Consider the following 21130-nt stretch of genomic DNA (forward strand, 5'->3'; position numbering starts at 1 on the left):
AGTTGGAACTTTGAAGGTTTTTTGGGAAGTTTGACTGGGAGTGGACATTTTGATATCGGGGTCGGATTCTGATTCCAAAAATTGGAGTAGGTCCGTAATGTCAATTATGACTTGTATGCAAAATTTGAGGTCAATCGGACGTGATTTTATAGGTTTCGACATCGATTTTAGAAGTTTGGAATTTCAAAGTTCATTAAGTTTGAATTGGAGGGTGATTCGTAGTTTCGATGTTGTTGGGCATGATTTGAGGCCTCGACTAAGTTCGTAATGTGTTTTGGGACGTGTTGATATATTTGGTTAAGGTCCCGAGGGCCTCGGGTGGATTCCAAATGGTTAACAGATCAATATTGGACTAAAGGAATGATGAGGCAGCTGGTAGCTGGTGTAACCGCACCCGTGAGGTTTTGGCCGCAGGTGCGGAGCCGCAGAAGCGGCCATGAGGGGTGCATGTGCGATTTTAGTTGAGCAGTGCTGAGACCGCATATGTTGTTATCTCGCCGCAGAAGCGAGACCGCACCTGCGGAAGGGAAGGCGCAGAAACGGAAGCAGCGGCTGGGGGGCATCTCCGCAGAAGCGGAAGCAGCGACTGGGGGCATCTTTGCAGAAGCGAAATAATTGCCGCACCTGCGGAACCGCAGAAGCGGTCAAGTGACCGCAGGTGCGAGAATTCGAGTTGGGCAGTGAGGTATCCTTTAAAACGGGATTTGGCCCATTTGTATCTCCCATTTTTCACTTGGTTGGCCGATTTTGGAGAGTTTCAAGTGGGGGGGGGGGAGGGTTTTCATCATCTATGCCAAGGTAAGTTATTCCCATCCATTGCAAGTTAAATACATGGGATGTATAAGGATTTAAGCATGGAAATTAGTAGAAATTGTGAGTTTTTTGGTAGAAAAATTAGAAATTATATTTTTGGATTTTGATCACGAATTTGGGCACGAAATTGAGAATAAATTATATATTTGAGCTCATAATTCTATGGGTAGTGTTTGTCTTCGAAATTTTTTGAAATTCGGGCACGTGGGCCCGAGAGTGATTTTTATTGACTTTTCGAGCGGAGTTGGATATTTTATAAATTGATTAATTATGAATATTAGAGTATATTTTGATTGGGCTGCATCTTATTTGACTAGTTTTGGATCGGCGGGCATCGGTTTGAGGTGTTAGAGAGGCTTTGGAGCCGGTTATGGAATTTCAGAGCGAAGTAAGTCTCTTGTCTAACTCTGTGAGGGGGAAATTACCCCTAAGTGTTGTATATGGATGTGTGCTACTTGTTGTGGGGACTACGTACGCACGCGGTGACGAGAGTCTGTACGTAGCTACATTCATGTTATTGTCCGGGTAGGCTTAGGTTCACATCATACTATAGCTTTATTATTTGAGCAGTCTCTCCTATTAAATTCCTCTGTTTTACATTACTACTTGAGACTATAATTTTTACTGTAGAGACTTTACGAGTTCACGATTAGTCACCAAATAACTTTACTCCTCCTACGGCATGTTTCCGTTATATATATATATATATATATATATATACACACACACACACTCTATTGAAAGGTTTTTGTTAAAGAAATTACAACTCACACATTTATTCATGAGTGGGGTCAAGGACCCGTCAAAGCTTCTTACACTTATGGGATCGGGCCGTTCGCGTCGACAGGAATTTGTATTTCACTTCTTATGGATCGGGCCGTTCACCTCGGCAGGATTTATGTACCACACTCTCATGGGAGCGGGCCGTTCGCCTTGGCAGGTTAAATAGATGCATCTATGGTTCGAGCCGTTCGACCCTCGGCAATGCATGGTTTTATTATTATGTTGGATCGGGCCGTACGCCTCGGCATTTTCTATATCATATCCTCATGGAATCGTGTGTAATATTCGGCAAGAAGCCAGAGTATCTGTAAGTTTTCTCGATTTAGGTTATGAAAATCTATCTGATGAGATCCACTATATGGATATATATGCTCCGGTTAAGGAGGGAATTTCCAAATGGAGAGCTCAAGTTCCTCGTAAAGGGGGGTATTCGTACCATATAATCTATGCTTGTTTATCTTATTTATTTACGCTGCATCATATTTACATACCTCTTTACTGTACATGATATTATTGGACTACTAGTAAGTGTCGATGTCGATCCATGGTCACTACTTCTCTATGGTTAGGCTAGATACTTACTGGGTACACGTTGATTACGTACTCATACTACACTTGTTGCATATTTTTGTGCAGGTACATATGTGACTAGTGGTCTTGTGAGAGCAGAGTTGTGTATGCATGCAGGGACTTACGTGAGCTACATTCCATATTATGAACCGCAGCCAGAAGAGTCTCCTTCAGAGTATTTATATTTCTCCTGTCCAAATTTGTATTCCGGACATATGTTGTATTTTATTTTACATTCCTAGTTCATGCTCATGCACTTGTGACACCGGGTTTTGGGATGATTATGGGTTGTTCTGTATTGAATTCGTTAAAAGTATTATTATTTACTCTGTAAATCCCCAGTCTTTACTATTTAAATGAAAGGAAAATATGATTTCAAAAATAATAAAAAATGAGAACGCAATTAAGTAATTATTGTTGGCTTGCCTGACAGTGGTGTCCGGCGCCATCACGACCTTTATTGGATTTTGGGTCATGACACCTATGCCAAAATGAAACAAATCTCCCAATCCCGCGGGCAGTGCTAGTCGCCTCTGTCATGGCCGGATACCCAATCAATGTAGGTGTCGTGATGTCGGCCAACATGTATTTGGTTGGCAGGCAAAGTGACAGCTCCTACCCATATCGCAACACTATCACGGAGTACCTTACGGATGTGGGGGTGGAGCCGAGGAATTTTGACACAAAGGTTCGAGCAAAGAAGCCTTTCACTTGGTATTCTCTGAAGGACCCTAGGAACCCGAAGAATAAGGGTCAGCCAACTATTACCGTAGGCTAGTTTGATGAGCTTACGGTGGTAGCGGCAGAGTCAGCAAACATGCCTTCCCCTCCAACAGTGCCTTATACCAGTACAACTTTCATGCCACCACATCTTTCTTCAGGGCCTTCAGTTGATGTTCCCTCCACCTCAACTTTAAGGCCGGTGCCTATGCCCACTCATCCACTATCTGCGATGTGAGTCTCCCAGACATTGGGGAGCCTCAACAACTGGATGCAGTCAGCTACTGCAAAGCTGTCTGACTTATCCAGTGCTGTTGTAGCACAGTCATCCATCCCGGCACCCCAGATTCCTCCAACAGTGGAGGATACATTGAAAAAGATTTTGGAGAATCAGTAGACCATCATGAACACTTTAGTAGCACATGGAGCAATGATTGAGGAGCTTGGGAAGCAAGTAAAGAAGATGAAGAAATCCCAGGCATCCAAGAAATCATTAGACAGCCTGAGAAGAGAGGTCACCAAGATAGCAGCCACTGGGGACCTTCCATTTGATATGCTGATGGAGACAGATCCATCAGCACCAGTAGATCCAGCAGCACCATCAACACCAGTAGCACCAGCTGGCCAGTCCGAGGAGCTAGACCTAACTGCCGACACTGCTGAGGCGGTGCGCCAGATGTTCACTTACCCAATTACTCCCAGAGCCAAGGATGATGTGATCCAGTTAGAGGAGACTGAGAGCGGTGACGCTGCTATGAACACATCCACATAGGGAGTCCTCTTTTCTCTTACCCTTCTTTATTCTTATTTTGTTAAGCATTGGGGACAATGCTTACTTTTATTCGGGGGGTGGAGTTTATTGGATATTTGGATGATTTGACATTTGGTTTGTAATGACTGATAATATTTTCCTTTTTATTTTTATCATGTATAGATTCTCCTCTTTCTCTATCTATTGATGTATATATTTTCTCTTTTCCTCCATCATTATGTATATTCATTATGCTTGCTTTGTAGCTTCTTTATTTTATTTTCTTATTAGTCAATGTTTAGTTCAGTAGCTTCTTGTTTAATCTAATAGCTTCTTTTCAATCTAGTAGCTTCTTTTTATGTTTGAGTGGCAATAAACTTTTGGTTTTCCTAATGCCACGGTTCTTTCTAAAGATAGTTTTTGTGTGAACTGGGTGACTCTTCCCAACGACGGATGGAGTGACAACCTTCTTAAGGGATTGAGTCTGTTTTTGGTATTTAGGTAAGAATAGTAGTAATAAGGAATAAAAAGACCTAATTGAGTCAAGCTCCAAGATTCAAATATGTTTCACTTGGTACCGGCACAGTTAACTACGTGCTTATGGTTAGAAACAAGTTTTTTGGAAAGAAGTCACTCTAGTTAATGACCTTGTGACTCTTGTGTTGATTTAGGAAATCATCGAGTGGTTTAGTCGAGCCACAGTGATTTTCAATATTGATTATGGCAGTTGTGGGCCCTCGACTCTATCCTTTTTAACAATCCAGCTGCGTGAGAGGTGAGATATTTTGTTACAAGTCCAAGTACCCGTGTAAATGGTCTAGAACTTGCCCCGAATGTATTTCTAGGTGAAATTTTAAGTTTTGCTTGGCTTGAGAAGTGATTGTAGTCTCTTCTTGACCCGCTTGAAATTTTCCATGGCCCACCAATGTTGTTATCCCTAGTCAACCTATTTGGGTTTAAACCTTTCTCATTTGATCACCATGTTACAAGCCTTTACCAGTTCTGTCGTGACCCTCTCTTGGCACCCGAGCTTTCCTTAACACTCTTGTGAAAAAATTGACTAAAAAATGTAAGTTTGGGGGAGAGACGAGGAGTTTGAAAAAGGTATCAAGGCACAAAAAGAGAAAAGAAATGAAGAGAAGGAAAGGCAAGCAAAAGAAAGAAGAACAAAAAGAAAAATGTAAAAAGAAAGTGAATAAATTGAAGAGTTGAAGGGATTTCAAAGAATAGTAATAATGCAAAGCATGGAAAAAACAAAGAAGGAGAGAATGAATATCATGACTAAGAAAGAGTGAAGCTAATTCTCTCTAATCCCTCTATGGAAAAGAAAATTCCTCAAAAGAAAATGGAGTGCTTAAGGAAAGATAAACTCATTCTATCATAGCATATCCAACCTTAGCCTAAAAACCTTCATTGCATTCTGAAAAATCCCTACGAGATTTCAAGCTGAGTGAGCTTACATTAGTGGTGATTTACATGAGGGGCAAGCCTATGGTACTTAAAGCCGTACTTGTGACATTCTTTTGAGAGAGATGAGCGAACCTTTCACAAATCTTTGAATTGAGTGCTACATTCTTAAGTGAGATATGCAAATGGAGAGTAGAGGAGGAGGAGTTTGGGATCCACAATGACCTACATGAAAGAGCGAGCATCTTTGATGAACTAAGTCACCTCTTGATGCTCAAGGGTCGCATCTGAACTATTTGTGCTTAAAAGTTCAACCCATTGCCTTGTTAATAATTCATAAGTGTTGTGGGTAATTGTTAGTCCCAATTCATGTGTCATTGATGCGATTTTGATTAAGATGGAATAGCTCTTAACTTGTGGAGGTGGGAATTACCTTATTTGCTCGAGGACAAGCAAAATCTTAAGTTTGGGCGAGTTAATAAGTGGGAATTTTGACTACTTATTAGATCCCTTTTGCTTTCGTTTTAGTCTAAAAACTCTAATTGTGTTCCCGAAAACTGATGAAATATGTTTAGTTGTAGGAAAAGTGGAAAATGAGCCCCAAAAGATGAAATCCAACTCAAGAAGGAGTGATTTGAATTCAAGGACAAAAATAAGAATAGAAGCTCAAAAGTGCGGACCGCAGATTATCATCTGCGACCGCAGATTGTGAAGCAAATCCCACCAGAGCCAAATGCAAAGTGCGGTCCGCACACGAAATGTGTGGCCGCAGATCCTGGGCAAGGGCAAAAAGTTCAGAGAACCTACAGTCAAGTTCAACAGAAGTGCGGACCGTACAATTATTGTGCGACCGTAGAAAGAGAGAGATGCGGCCGCAGTTCAAAATTGTGCGGCCGCAAGATTCCAATCCTGTCAGGTTGAAGCAAAGTGCGTACCGCACATGGAATTGTGCGGCCGCAGAACCTCCGAAAGAGCATTTTTGTCCGAAAATTCCAGCTCTATATAAATAGAAGAGTTTCATTTTTTAGGTCAACTTTTGACATCAGTTGCAGTTTTTTCATATTTTGAGCTATTTTAACATAGATTTTATCATTTTAATCTTGCAATATGAGTTTAATTATCATTTCTTCTTCTTTTTCTTCAATTTCAAGCATGAGTGGCTAGATTTCCACTAGGGTCATGACCCAACCCTAGTGTGTAAACCTTATGGGTGTTTAATTTAATGCTTGTTTATGGTTGAGTATTTATTATTAATCTTGTTCATGCTTTAATTTATGAAATTAATGGTTGCAAATATTGGTTTATGCCTATTTGACTTGGTCTCTTCTTGATAAAGGGAGACTTAGTCTAGGAAAACTTGGCTAACAAGAAATTGGGTCAATCGAGAGATTGATAATCCCAATTAAAGGGTTCAACCTAGAGATAGTAATAACCCGACTCGAGCTTTTATTAACCGTTTTGTGAAATACCCATTAGGACTTGAGAAAGCCAAATTGGGCAAAAATCACTCTCTGACCGAGAGGTATTGAGTGGTAATTGAGTGTTGATAGCTATAATATACCCCGATCAATAAAACAAGCATTAATGTTTATATCCCATTAGGAAAACACCTAGGTGATGGCCATAGCCCTAGGCTTTTTACAAAACTTGAAAAATAACAAAAATAATTTCTTAGTTTTATTTCTCAACTTGCACTCTTAGTTTTAAATTAGACTTGAAAACAACTCCAATTTGTGGAAGTATAAATTGAGATAGTCAAATTCACATACTATAATATATACTCCTAATTCCTATATATAGCTCCCTGTGAAAATCGACCCCGACTCTTGTTGGGTACTATCATTGCATTCGACCATTTCATGACCTTGAATTGAGGTGTGAAATTGGATGAGATCAATCTCCTCATCAACTGATCAACACACTGCTTGTACAAGTATGGCTCATCCCAGAAGTAGAAGTTCACATCATAGAGAACCTTCTTTCTAGCTTCAGATTCAATTTCATGAGGAAGTACCCCACTCACAAGATAATTCACATAGTCTGCATACCATGGGGGAGGGTCTTGGGTGATAGCAAAAAGTTGCTCATCGGGAAATGCATCTTTAATTTGTCCATCCTCCTCCACGTGGTCGTGATTTTCCAGCATTGATAGATGGTCGTCTACTTGGTTCTCTGCGCCCTTTCGATCTCATGTTTCTACATCAATTCCTGCAACAACAAAACCCAGTGCATCAATCTAGCCTTGGATTCCTTTTTTGTAAATAGATACCTGATTGATGCATGATTGGTATGGACTATGACTTTTGTTCCCACCAAGTATGCCCAAAATTTCTCAAAGGCCCACACAACGGCCAATAACTCCTTTTCAGTGGTGGTGTAATTCAGTTGTGCATTATCAAGAGTATTACTCGCATAGTAGATGAAATAAAACATCTTGTCCTTCCTCTGGCCTAGCACTGCCCCAATAGCATGGTCACTTGCATCACACATAAGTTCAAATGGTAAGGACCAATCCGGTGCCGCAATAATGGGGGCAACCACCAACTGCTTTTTGAGCTCTTCAAATGCCTTCAAGCAGGCGTCATCAAAATTGAAAGTTACATCCTTTTCAAGCAACCTACCAACGGAGTAGCAATTTTTAAAAAATCTATAATAAAGCGTCTATAGAATCCCACGTGTCCCAAGAAACTCCAGACACCCTTCACATAAATGGGTGGAGGTAATTTTTCAACCGCCTCCACCTTCGCCTTATCAACTTCAATGTCGCTCCTAGACACTCTGTGACCCAACACGATGCTTCTTGCACCATAAAATGACATTTTCCCAATTCAATACTAGATTTGTTTCTTCATAACGGGTCAACACCTTGCTCACATTCTTCAAACAGTCATCATAAGAAGACCCAAAGACTAAAAAATCAACCATAAAGACTTCCATAAATTTTTCCACCATATCGGTGAAAATAGCCATCATGCATCTCTGGAAAGTGGTTGGTGCATTACAAAGACCAAACGGCATTCGCTTGAAGGCGAAAGTGCCATAAGGACAAGTAAAAGTGGTCTTCTCCTGATCCTCTGGGCATATGACAATCTGGTTGTACCCCAAATAACCATCAAGGAAGCAATAATATTCATGCCCCGCCAATCTGTCCCACATTTGGTTAATGAATGGAAGTGGGAAGTGGTCCTTGCAGGTTGCTTTGTTTAGCCTTCTGTAATCAATGCAAACTCTCCACCCCGTCACGGTGCGAGTAGGAATTAGCTCATTTTTCTCATTCTCTACCACAATCATCCCCCCCTTTAGGCACACATTGCACTGGGCTTATCCAGTTGCTGTCAGAGATATGAAAGATGATACATGCATCGAGCCACTTAATTACTTCCTTCTTCATGATTTCTTTCATAATGGGATTTAGTCTCCTTTACTTCTCAACACTGGGGCGGTGTCCATATTCCAGAAAGATTTTATGCATGCAAAATGATGGACTGATTCCCTTGATGTCAGCAATTGTCCACCCTATAGCCTTTTTATGCTCGCAATGTACTCTGGGCAATTTTTCTTCTTGTACATTAGTCAAGCTGGATGAGATAATCACTGGCAATGTCTCAGAGTTTCCCAAACAAGCATAGCACATATGCATTGGAAAAGGGCTTCAGTTCTAGCTTTGGAGATTCTTCAATAGATGGCTTAGGAGGGGTTAGAGTGATAGGCCTGTCCAACTCCTCAAATCTCCCAAACCCATGGACATAATTGCACGACATGTCAACTACTTGCTCAATTTCTCCCATCATCTCATTTTTACTGTCTTCTTCATCCCCGATCAAAGCTCGTTCAAGAGGATCTATGGGGCTCATATAAGGCACCAATGACGTAACATCGCTTTCCGCCACAAAAATCATGGATAGCTCTTCATAGTGGGCTGGGAATTTGAGTGCTTTATACACATTGAATACCTCTACTCGATCACCTACTCTCATCGCCATCTTTCATTCGCATACATCAATAATAGCTCGGCCCGTGGCTAAGAATGAACTCCCCAAAATAAATGGGACTTCCTGATCAAGCTCGTAGTCCAAGATAATGAAATCAGCAGGAAATATGAAAGAACCCACTTGAACTAACACATCTTCAATCACTCTTTTAGGATGAGCAAGGGAGAGATCAACTAACTGTAAGATTACCGTTGTTGGGCGCGGCTCACCCAACACCAACTGTCTGAACACAGATAGCGACGTCAAATTGATGCTCGCTCCAACATCACACAAAGCTCGCCCGACTGCATGCTTATCAATCGAGATTTGGATAGTGAAACTACTTGGATTCTTTAATTTCTGAGGTAGCTTGCTTTGAATTCTTGAGATATATTCCTCAAGGAGTGCCACAATTTGGAATTCGGTTAACTTTTTTTTATTTTCCACTATGTCCTTGATGTATTAGCATATTTGGGCATTTCTTGCAGGATGTCTACCAGTGGAATATTGATTTGCACCTGCTTCAAAATATCAGGAAACGTTTTATACACGACATTATCCTTCACTTTCTGCAATCTTTGAAGGGAACAGAGGTGGTGGCCTCGCAACTAATGGTGGGGGGTTGCTTAGCCACCGCCTCTTCAATTGGCTTCTCTAACTCCTTTGATTTTTCTGATTATGACTCTATGGTGGCCGGCTTCTCATTAAAGGTCACTTGTTTTCTATTTTTCGACTGGACTTCTTCTAACTGTCTCATATTCCTCAATGACACAGCATTAATAGATGCCTTAGGATTAGCCTCAATGTCGCTTGGAAGAGCTCTAACTGGTAGAGTATTTTGGGCACTGGCAAGTTGTCCCATTTGTCGCTCCAAATTTCTCATTCCTGCTGCTTGGACCTGCTGGTCAGCCATTACTTTCTTCATTATTTCCTCAAGGTGACTCGTCAAGTTTGCATGTTGTTCAGTCTGAGGTGGTCTATATTGTTGTTGAGGTGCTTGTGGCCTGTACTGATTCTGAGCACCTTGGTTTCCACCCCAAGAGAAGTTTGGGTGGTTCCTCCAGTTAGGATTGTAAGTGTTCCCATACTGGTTTGTCTGGCCCCTATTTGCATTACCCATAAAACAGACAAACTCTAGATTAACTCGACATAAGTCCCTCGTGTGACCCTTTCCACATACTTCACAAAACAATTGAACATGTTGCATTGGCTGGGCTTGTTGCTTGTTAATAACCAAGGTCATCTGATTGGCTTGGTTTGTCAATGAAGAAATTTGCGTTGCTAATGCAGAGATGACATCTAGCTCGAGAACCCCTATAGATTTTTGCACGGTGTGTCTGCCCATCTCTCCTTGCCAATCATGATTGCTTTTGGAGAATTTGTTCAATAACGTATATATCTCATCAAAATTTTTCTCCAACACTTGACCTCCAGCTACAACATCTACCACAATCTTTGTCTCTGGATGTAGCCCTTCTATGAAAGTGTGAGCTAACACTTCATTTGTCTGATTGTGATGAGGGCAGTCCCTGAGCAGCCCCTTGAACCTCTCCCAATATGAGTATAAAGACTCCCCCGATTTCTGTTTGAAGGCGACTATCTCACTTCTGATCTTTGCAGTTTTACCTGAAGGGAAGTACCTTGCAAAACATTTCCTTGCCAGATCATTCCATGATGTAATAGAATTAGCTAGTTCTGCCTTCAGCCATCGCTTTGCTTCGCCCAACAGAGAGAATGGGAAAAGTATGAGCCTCACATAGTCTGGAGTGACTCTGTTAGTGATGTAAGTATCACTAATCTCCAAGAAGTTTAGGATATGCTGTTGTGGATCCTCGTGTAGAAGACCCATAAACTGCCCATTCGCATGAAGTAGCTGGATCATGCTCTGTTTCAGCTCAAAGTGCCGAGTGATTCTGGGCTTCACAATGTTGGAGGTGACATTAGCAATACTGGGCATCGCCACCTCCTGAACAACCATATGTTTCTCCTTTGCCATGTTCACAGGAAATTAAACGAGTGCCTGGAGATTATTTGTGTCCCTTGCTTCCCTCAACCTCCTATGAAATGTTCTCTCAAGTTCGGGATCAAAGCTTTGAAGTCTGTCCTGACTTCTGACCCTTCGCATTCAATCAAGGTTCCTAAGAGCAGAGCAACAATTAAGTGACGTTAGACTTGACGAAATAAACAATTATAGCTAAAACTAGAAAGTAGTCAATATTCAAGTCCCCGGCAACGGCGCCAAAAACTTGTTGCTCCAAAACGCACATGCAAGTATACGTGGTCGTACAAGTAATAAAATAATATGTCGAGTGTCGAACCCACATAGACTTGTATTAACTACCCACTAAATTCACCGAGATTGTTATTCAGTCGAGCCAATCCGAGTTCAAAATTGTGATTATACTAAATAATAATTCTAACTAGTAACTAAATTTTCAAGCAGCAAAATGATTGTTGCGTATTCAGTAGAGACGAATATTCCAGGGTTGTGATCGATTCACCAATCCTATTGTGTTCTAGTTAACTCTCCCTTTAATACAATTCACTCATGATTGCTAATTAATCGAACAATTGCTCTCATTGACTTCTCCCGAAGTACTACTTGCCTATTCAAAATAGATTGACGACTATATTCCTATGAAATCAATCTATTGGGAATGCATTAAGATTATAATATTTATTTAAGCACGGTGACTAGGTATAATCCTATCCTAACCACAAATCCGCCCCCCAGAGTTAAGATCATGCTCTCTTCAATTCTTCTCTAATCTAAACATGGCTTTCCCAAGCATATCATAGATATTAAATAAAACCTAATTGTTGGCCAGACAATTAAGCAATTAATCACAGAATTGAAGAAACAACCATATATTGGTAAATTATAATTAAGGTTAAGTCAACGTTAAACAATAATATTCATGGCTAAATCACAACCCCAGAACTATGGGTTTTAGCCACTCATGATAATATCAAACAATGTCATAAGTGTTGGATAATTGAAAATATTAAGAAAAGGTGAAGAAAACTGAGATATTCTCGCTCCCCGATGTATCTCGTGTGTATTTTCCCTTCAAAGTGGCGTCTCCCCTCTCAAAATAGGCTTAGTCTTATTTTTATACGTGTTGGGTAGGTCTAGGGGAGAAATAACCTTGTCCTGGGCAACGCTGGATAGATTCCCGTCACCAGCGTCTAAGGCAGTGTATAGCACTGGCGCTGGCTTGCTAAAGATTCTGCCCACGGCGCCACTGGTATCATGGGGCGTTGAGATTCTACATTTCCCATTTTACCTCCGTTTTGGCTCTAATCTCGCACCTTTCGCCCCCAATTGCTTTCGGATGATTCCTACATATAAAAACATCACGAATTAACATAAATAAATATATTTTACATCTGAAATCCACGAAACACGAGTAAAACATGACTCTATTATTTGAGTTGATTGATTTTTTGGGTGTTCCAAGTCACCTTTTATTTGAAAACAAAGTAAGGGTCTGCGAAAATAAAGTACGGGTAAGAAATTCTGTTGACCGGGGAGAAGGTGTAAGGCATTCCCCGAGCCCCATGGTTCTACCACGGTCGCTTTATTGACTACAACTTGACTTGAATTAATTTTAGATAAACTGTGATTTATTGGTTTTCATATGTTTATTTGTCCTCTTTTATATTAAAATATGGAATTATCTTTGAAACGAATCATGTGTATGAATCCGTTTTGTTTATTGTGCCAAAATCATGTCACGTGTACGTGCACGTAATTAATAGCATTTTTATTATATTTAAGGTTGTTTTTCCCAAAGTTGCACGAACGCATACCTTGATTTTAGTCTTGGAAATCGTAATTATGTCACGCGAACGTATACATAATCACGATAATTCAATTAATTAAGAGTACGCCTAAAGCATTCTAGCGCATTCATGATTTCTTTCTTTCCTAAGTTTGAGATTATTGTGAAGGCCATGAATTATGAAATTACTTATGGAAGAAGTGTATGATTTTAGATATTTGAATAAATAAACCATCATATACCAATACCCTACAACCCAATAATTGAAGCACAAACTCATTAGGGTCCAAATCTTTTCAACTTTAAAGCAAGTTTGAATACCATATTTCCAAAAATATGATTAAGCATATAGCATTTAAGGACTAACTTACATTATTATTTATAAAGTTTAAAGGCAAATAAATAAAATCACATAAAATAAGATAAAAAGACCAGAGGAAAGTATAAACCTTTAATGCAAAATTTCCAATTAAATGAGTCTCCAAGAACATGTACAATAACTCAGACGAACGCCGAACAAGCATAAGCGACGAATAGCATCAAACCTAGTAAACGGAGCTCTAACGGAATCCTCGACCTCGACTATTGACTCTACTTTTTGGCGTGTAAAAAAGGATGTTATGAAGTATTTTTGTTGGGTTTTGGGTGATGACTTAATGGATTGTTTGAAAGAAAGACGAAGAAAGAATGACACGAGTAGAAATTCCCTTAGCATAGAAGAAAAAAAAAATTTCTCTCAATTCCCTCCTCCCTCTCCCTCTCCCATCACATTTCTCTTCTATTTATAGAAAAACATTCGGATTTTTTTCACATTTGTTTTTATTTTATTATTTTTAATTAAAAAGAATTCCCACTTCCCATTTTTTTTATTTAAAAAAATAATAATAATTCCCCACTTTCCTTTACTTTTCTTTTATTAATTTCCCACTTTTTACTTTTCTTTTTCTTTTTTTTATTTTCCACTTATTTTACGCTTTTGTTTTAAATTTCCACTTATCTTACTTTTCTTTGTTTTAATTTCTACTTTCTTATACTTTTTTAAAAACAAATTCAGCTACCTTTACTTTTATTTTTTAATTCCAACTTCTTTATTTTTTATTTTTTTAAATTTCCATATTCTTTAACTTTTATTTTTTTTAATTTTTCACTTTCTTTTACTTTTTTTTAAAAATAATTTCCACCTACTTTTACTTTTACTTTTTTTATTCCATACTTTTAATTTTTCTATTATTTTATTCCCATACAAAAATTTAAAAAAAATTTAATTTATTCGGTTCTTTTAAATTTATTTTATTTATAAATAAATATAAAAAAATAAAAATAATACTAATAGTAATAATTTCACCTTTTAAATTATTTTTAATTCTTACCCTATATAAAAAAAATGTAACAAAGCTAAAAAATATATATTAAATTTTTAAAAGTAATTACATAGTAGAAGATGGTAAAAATTCAAATATAGTCAAAAATTAGGTGGTCACAATTGCCCCTCTTCGCTTGGAAACATGAAGAGTTTTCAGGCAAAGACTAGGTGAGCCATGCGACTAATTTTTGACCAAACCGTTATTCAAAAGAAAAAGAAATAAAAGATAGGGTGCAACCGAGTCCTGGTTTTGGACAACCTACATATCGCGGGTTATAGAGGAATCAAGTCACGTGTAGTTCAAGGAGAATGGTGGAATAAGGAGTTGGGGAGTTGAGTAAGGTTCCGTCGAGGCTACAGTCCGTGGTCCTGCTATTATATCAAAATAAAAAAGAAAGTCAACAAGCCTATCAGTTATGAGTTACAAGATTCCTATCTACGAGTCTTCTGAAACTTGATCTTGAGTCTTGACTGGTTCTTCATGCAGACTCTCATCTAAACTTTGATGCTCGCTAGCTGTAGGTGCTAGTTCTTTGTTCTATAGCTTCTTCTAATCAAAACGGGACTCCAATGCACGTGGCTTCGGTCATGTCTTGAGCATTCCACATCTTTTTAACTACTTTTGCATTTTGGATTCACCTATTTTTTCTTTTCTTTTATTCTGAAATGAGACTTCTTCTTTTGGCTATCTCGAACCCTGTGCCTCGAAGTAAAACCTACTCAGACACCAAAAAAAACAAACGAGCAAAATTTTTCAGCCCAGTTTGCACTAGAAAAATTTCGTGAGTTATTATAATAAAATTCAAAACTAGTTCTTTATTGAAAGAAATAAAAGGTCGGGAATGGTGTACCCCCCAAAAAATCAGAGACTAGGGAATGGAGACCCTATATCTAAAATGAAAGAAACTAGGGAGTGGAGACCCTATATTGGAAAAGCGACTAGGGATGGGTGTACCCTGATACTGTTAAGAAAATGTAACCAGGGGATGGCACCCTGTATTACGGAAAAGAAATATAACCAGGGGTTGGTGCTCTGTATTACTGAAATGAAAATGAATCCCATGGGCGAAAAGGTTTTACCTGGGTTAAACTGCGAAAAGCGAGCCTGGCGAAGAGTACTTCTACCCGGAATATGAGCAGGATCCCCCTAGGCAAAATGTTTCTACCTGGGTTAAGCTACGTAAAACAACCTGAGCGAAGAGTACTTCTACTCGGAAATATGAGCCGGATCCCCATAGGTGAAAATGTTCTACCTGGGTTAAGCTACGAAAAACAATCCTGGGCGAAGAGTACTTCTACCCGGAACTATGAGCTGGATCCCCCTAGGCGAAAAGGTTCTACCTAGGTTATGCTACAAAAAACAACCTGAGCAAAGAGTACTTCTACCCGGACTATGAGCTGGATCCCCCTAGGTGAAAAGGTTCTACTTGGGTTAAGCTACGAAAAATAACCTGAGCGAAGAGTACTTCTACCCGGAACTATGAGCTGGATCCCCCTAGGCGAAAAGGTTCTACCTGGGCTAAGCTACATAAAATAACCTGAACGAATAGTACTTCTACCAGGAACTATGAGCTGGATCCCCCTAGGCGAAAATGTTCTACCTGGGTTAAGCTACGTAAAACAACCTGGGCGAAGAGTACTTCTACCCGGAACTATGAGCTGGATCCCCCTAGGCGAAAAGGTTCTACCTAGGTTAAGCTATGTAAAACATCATGAGTGAAGAGTACTTCTACCCGGAACTATGAGCTGGATCCCCCTAGGCGAAAAGGTTCTACCTGGGTTAAGCTATGTAAAATATCATAAGCGAAGAGTACTTTTACTCGGAACTATGAGCTGGATCCCCCTAGGAGAAAAGGTTCTACCTGGGTTAAGCTACGAAAATGAGAGGTATGAACAATAGTTATGCATACTAAAATTAAAGGAAAGTGGAGATTTTAAGGAAACTTACCTTTGGTGACATTCGTCTTTTAGGAGTCGCCATTCTACACTGCTTTGTTCCTTCTGCAAACAAAGAAAAATTATGAGTTTTAAAAGTGGTGGTTGGTTTGTGGCCTTGATATCTTTGGCAGCTTGGCTCTGTGCCCATCTTCTTTTGATGATGATTTCAACCCGTTTTTAGGTTTCTCTTCTGCCGCGGCAATGGCTACTGTGGTTTTCAGTGATTGATCAAATTCCTCATCTTTACAGATCATTCCGACTACTGGCCCATTAGTGTGAGTAGACAGAGGATTGTTCATCATATTAGGGGCCTCTTCATCCATAAGCACTATTGCCTTGACCTCGATAAGGTCTTCCACTGCTCTCTTAAGAATCAAACAGTCTTCCGTATCATGTCCCACAACTCCAAAGTTGTATTCACATCTAGCATTAGCCCGGTGCGCTGGTTCGGGGCTACTGGCTGCAGTAGACCTAGCCTGACTAGCTTTTTGGAACAAGCTCGAGCATGATTCACCAACAGGGGTGAACTCATTCCTTTTGGGGAGGCTTTTTTTTTCATTTTTCTTTTTTCTTTTTTACCTTGATTTCTTTTTTCTTTCTCTTTTTGTTGTTTTTCTTTGTTATTTTTTTGTCTCTTTTCTTTCTTTTTAACTCAATTTTCTTCTTCTTTTTTCTTCGATTTATTTTTTCACTCAATTTGTTTATGGTTATGATCGAATCCGATGGGGATTGCCTACGTATCATGATGCAGCATGAATCAGGTCATTACGTAGTTCAGGGAATATCAAGAATAAAGTAAACAAGCTAACCCTTTTTTCCTTAATTATTTTTTTACTCATACACAAAATAAATCACGAAAACTTCTAACAAGGAACATATTTTTGAGCTTTGAGTTTTTTATTATTTTTTTGGAGGGAAATTTTTGAAAGAAAAACTTCTTTAAGAGTAAAGAAAATATTTTCGAATTTTAATTTTTTAATATATATTTTTTTATGTTTTTATTGAGAATGTTTTAAAAGAAAAACTTCTAAAGAAGAAAGAATTTGTTTTTGAATTTCAATTTTTATTTTATTTTTTCCGAAGAAAGACTTCTAAAGAAGGAAAAACAAATATATTTTTAGATTTGATTTGATTTTCCTTTTCGAATGAAAGACTTTTAAAAAGAAAGAAAATATTTTTGGTTTTAAATTTTTTTTATTTGGGATTTTCTAAAGAAAGACTTCTAAAGAAGGAATTAAATGAAAATATTTTTGGATTTTTGAAAATTGGGGCCGGAACCGATGAGGTTTGCCTACATATCTCACATCCGGTGAGAATTAGACCTGCGTAGTTCGGTTGGTTTTGACACAACAGGGAAAACATAAATTGTTTTACTCATTTTGAAATGACTTTTTTTTTTTTTCTCTTTTTTTTTAAAAAAAAAATTTCGGCAGAGTTTCTAGATTTTTCAAATACCGGAATTTTTGGAAACCGGGTGAATTTTCTCTCTCATACTTCTCACTTCTGCCTTTTCTCAATTTTCTGTATTTATTCTAGCAGCCGGTCAACATGCAAATCAGATCAAACAAAATGCAAAATAGCACGTAGGATGCATCATTATGGTCTTTTATTTTTGGGTACACCTGTCCTAGACGGACCAAACCCCTGTGTTGAGTCCCCAAAATCAAATGCATGTGATGCAAACAAACGTTCCTACTAGGGATCCGGCATGAGGCTATGTTATTCTAGATTTAAAATCCTGTGGGGGTATTTTAGACCTGGCTTACCCAAGCGGACAGCTCGAGCCGAGGTGGGAGCAACGTACCGGGAGCACGAAAGTCTACTCGGCCCAGTTACTGATCCAGTCTCGTTTTATTTGGGATGACCTCTAACATAATAGTGGGCCACGCGCACGTGTGCACTATAAATTTAGAAGACTCAGAAGTGAGGCGTAAGAAGGCAGTTTATATAGTTCAAATAATATCAAAGCGGTAAATGAGCGACAATTAGCACATTAGGCCCACAAACACAGTAATATTAACAATCAAGAAAGCCAAGTATAGATCACATTACAAGCTCGAATTCTGAAACCTGAACCAGAAGTTTTGGGTTATTCTCCCTAGCAGAGTCGCCAGAGCTGTCACACCTCTTTTTGCCCCAAAAGATATATGTGTTATGGATTGTCGTGGGTGAAAGAGGTTTTTCAATTAAAGTGACAAATTTGAATAAGGATTATTTTATTTACAGAGTCGCCACTTGGAATTGATTTTTTGGGTGTTCCAAGTCACATTTTATTTGAATCCCTAGTCAAAGGAAGGTTTGACTCTATTATTATTGGTCTGCGAAAATAAAGTACGGGTAAGAAATTCTGTTGACCGAGGAGAAGGTGTAAGGCATTCCCCGAGTCCCGTGGTTCTACCATGGTCGCTTTATTGACTACAACTTGACTTGAATTAATTTTAGTTAAAATGTGATTTATTGATTTTCATGTGTTTATCTGTCCGCTTTTATATTAAAATATGAAATTATCTTTGAAACGAATCATGTGTGTGAATCCGTTTTGTTTATTGTGCCAAAATCATGTCACATGTACGTGCACGCAATTAATAGCATTTTTATTATATGTAAGGTTGTTTCTCCCAAAGTTGCACGAACGCATACCTTGATTTTAGTTTTGGGAATCGTAATTATGTCACGCGAATGTATACATAATCACGATAATTCAATTAATTAAGAGTACGCCTAAAGCATTCTAGCACATTCAAGATTTGTTTCTTTCCTAAGTTTGAGATTATTGTGAAGGCCATGAATTATGAAATTACTTGTGGAAGAAATGTATGATTTTAGATATTTGAATAAATAAACCATCATATACCAATACCCTATAACCCAACAATTGAAGCCCAAACTCATTAGGGTCCAAATCTTCTCAACTTTAAAGCAAGTTTGAATACCATATTTGCAGAAATATGATTAAGCATATAGCATTTAAGGACTAACTTACATTATTATTTATAAAGTTTAAAGGCAAATAAATAAAATCACATGAAATAAGATAAAAAGAACAGAGGGAAGAATAAACCTTTAATGCAAAATTTCCAATTAAATGAGTCTCCAAGAACATGTACAATAACTCAGATGAACGTCGAACAAGCATAAGCGACGAATAACATCAAACCTAGTAAACGGAGCTCCGACGGAATCCTCGACCTCGACTATTGACTCCACTTTTTGGCGTGTAAAAAAGGATGTTATGAAATATTTTTGTTGGTTTTTAGGTGATGACTTACTGGATTGTTTGAAAGAAAGATGAAGAAAGAATGACACGAGTAGAAATTTCCTTAGCGTGGAAGAAAAAAATAATTTCTCTCAATTCCCTCCTCCCTTCTTTTTTCTCCTTCTCCCTCTCCCTCTCTCCTCACATTTCTCTTCTATTTATAGAAAAAAAAATTCGGAATTTTTTTAGATTTATTTTTATTTTATTATTTTTAAATTAAAAAGAATTTTCCACTTCCCATTTTTCTTCTTTTGAAAAAAAAAAATCCCACTTTCCTTTACTTTTCTTTTATTAATTTCCCACTTTTTACTTTTTTTTTTCCACTTATTTTACGTTTTTGTTTTAAATTTTCACTTATCTTACTTTTCTTTGTTTTAATTTCTACTTTCTTTTACTTTTTTTAAAAAAATATTCAGCTACCTTTACTTTTATTTTTTAATTTCAACTTCTTTTACTTTTCATTTTTTAAATTTCCACATTCTTTTACTTTATTTTTTTTAATTTTTCACTTTCTTTTACTTTTAAAAAAAAATAATTTCCACCTACTTTTACTTTTACTTTTTTTATTCCATACTTTTAATTTTCTTATTATTTTATTCCCATCCGAAAATTAAAAAAAATATTTAATTTTTTCGGTTCTTTTAAATTTATTTTATTTAAAAATAAATATAAAAAATAAAAATAATACTAATAGTAATAATTTGACCTTTTAAATTATTTTTAATTCTTACCCTATATAAAAAAAAATGTAACAAAACTAAAAAAAATGTATATTAAATTTCTAAAAGTAATTACATAGTAGAAGGTGGTAAGAATTCAAATATAGTCAAAAATTAGGTGCTCACAAGCTAAATATCATGTTTCGTCCGATTCGATCGCAAAACTATCAAAGCAATAAAATACTGACTTATATTTTCCGACCGATTTCGTCGGAAATTAAATTCCGTATTTTTTGCACCAAATGTTACTACTAGTTTAGTCGGAAAAGTGGTCGAAATTATTTAAGAAAAATTTAATATTTTTTTAAAGATTTCCGACCGAAACAGTCGATTACATATTTCGGTCGAAAAATTTCAGTCGCAATTTGGCCTTTTTAAAGTAGTGTCTCCCCGAATCCAATATTTTTTTATATCGTCATTGCATATAGTTTAAATTCTTTATAAAAATAATTATTGACCAAATCAACATTTGAAACCTTCTAAGTTCTGAAGTATATTATGAAGTCTTTACATGCTTTCGAAGTAAAATAACGTTAACAAGGCATGTGAACGTAAAAGCATACAAAAAAAGAAGAGGAAAGACAAGGCCGTTAGAACCCTCAAGCAAGTGACTCGGAGCTCAACTATATATAGCCGTATGACATAAATATCTTGTAACTCGATTGATAGTGAATTGGTGCATTTCAATAACGCTAGCTCTTGATCTTGAAAAGAGTCAACGGTCTTTTTGACTGTTCACAATCTTCCTTACTCATATGTGGCATAGATTTTACGGATTTAATAGAACTCAGTATATTTGAGGCAGAGTAAACATACATATGTGAAACCCAATAAAGCTTCAATAAATTTTACCATATGAACCAGTAATTTAAAATCTACACGAGTAATTAGTTCAAAGAACCACACAAGCTGAACTCGTTAAGTTTAAATTTGGAATTATTCTCTTCTTCTTTTATTATTTAGGAGTCGTATAAGATGAAAGTCTCATGCGCGGTTTTGAATGAGAGAAAAAAGTGAAGAACCCTCTTTTCGACTCTGACTCTCTCACTTCAAT

The sequence above is a fragment of the Nicotiana tabacum genome, chromosome 9 (assembly GCF_000715075.1).
Source record: "Nicotiana tabacum cultivar K326 chromosome 9, ASM71507v2, whole genome shotgun sequence".
In the NCBI taxonomy this organism is placed as follows: Eukaryota; Viridiplantae; Streptophyta; class Magnoliopsida; order Solanales; family Solanaceae; genus Nicotiana; species Nicotiana tabacum.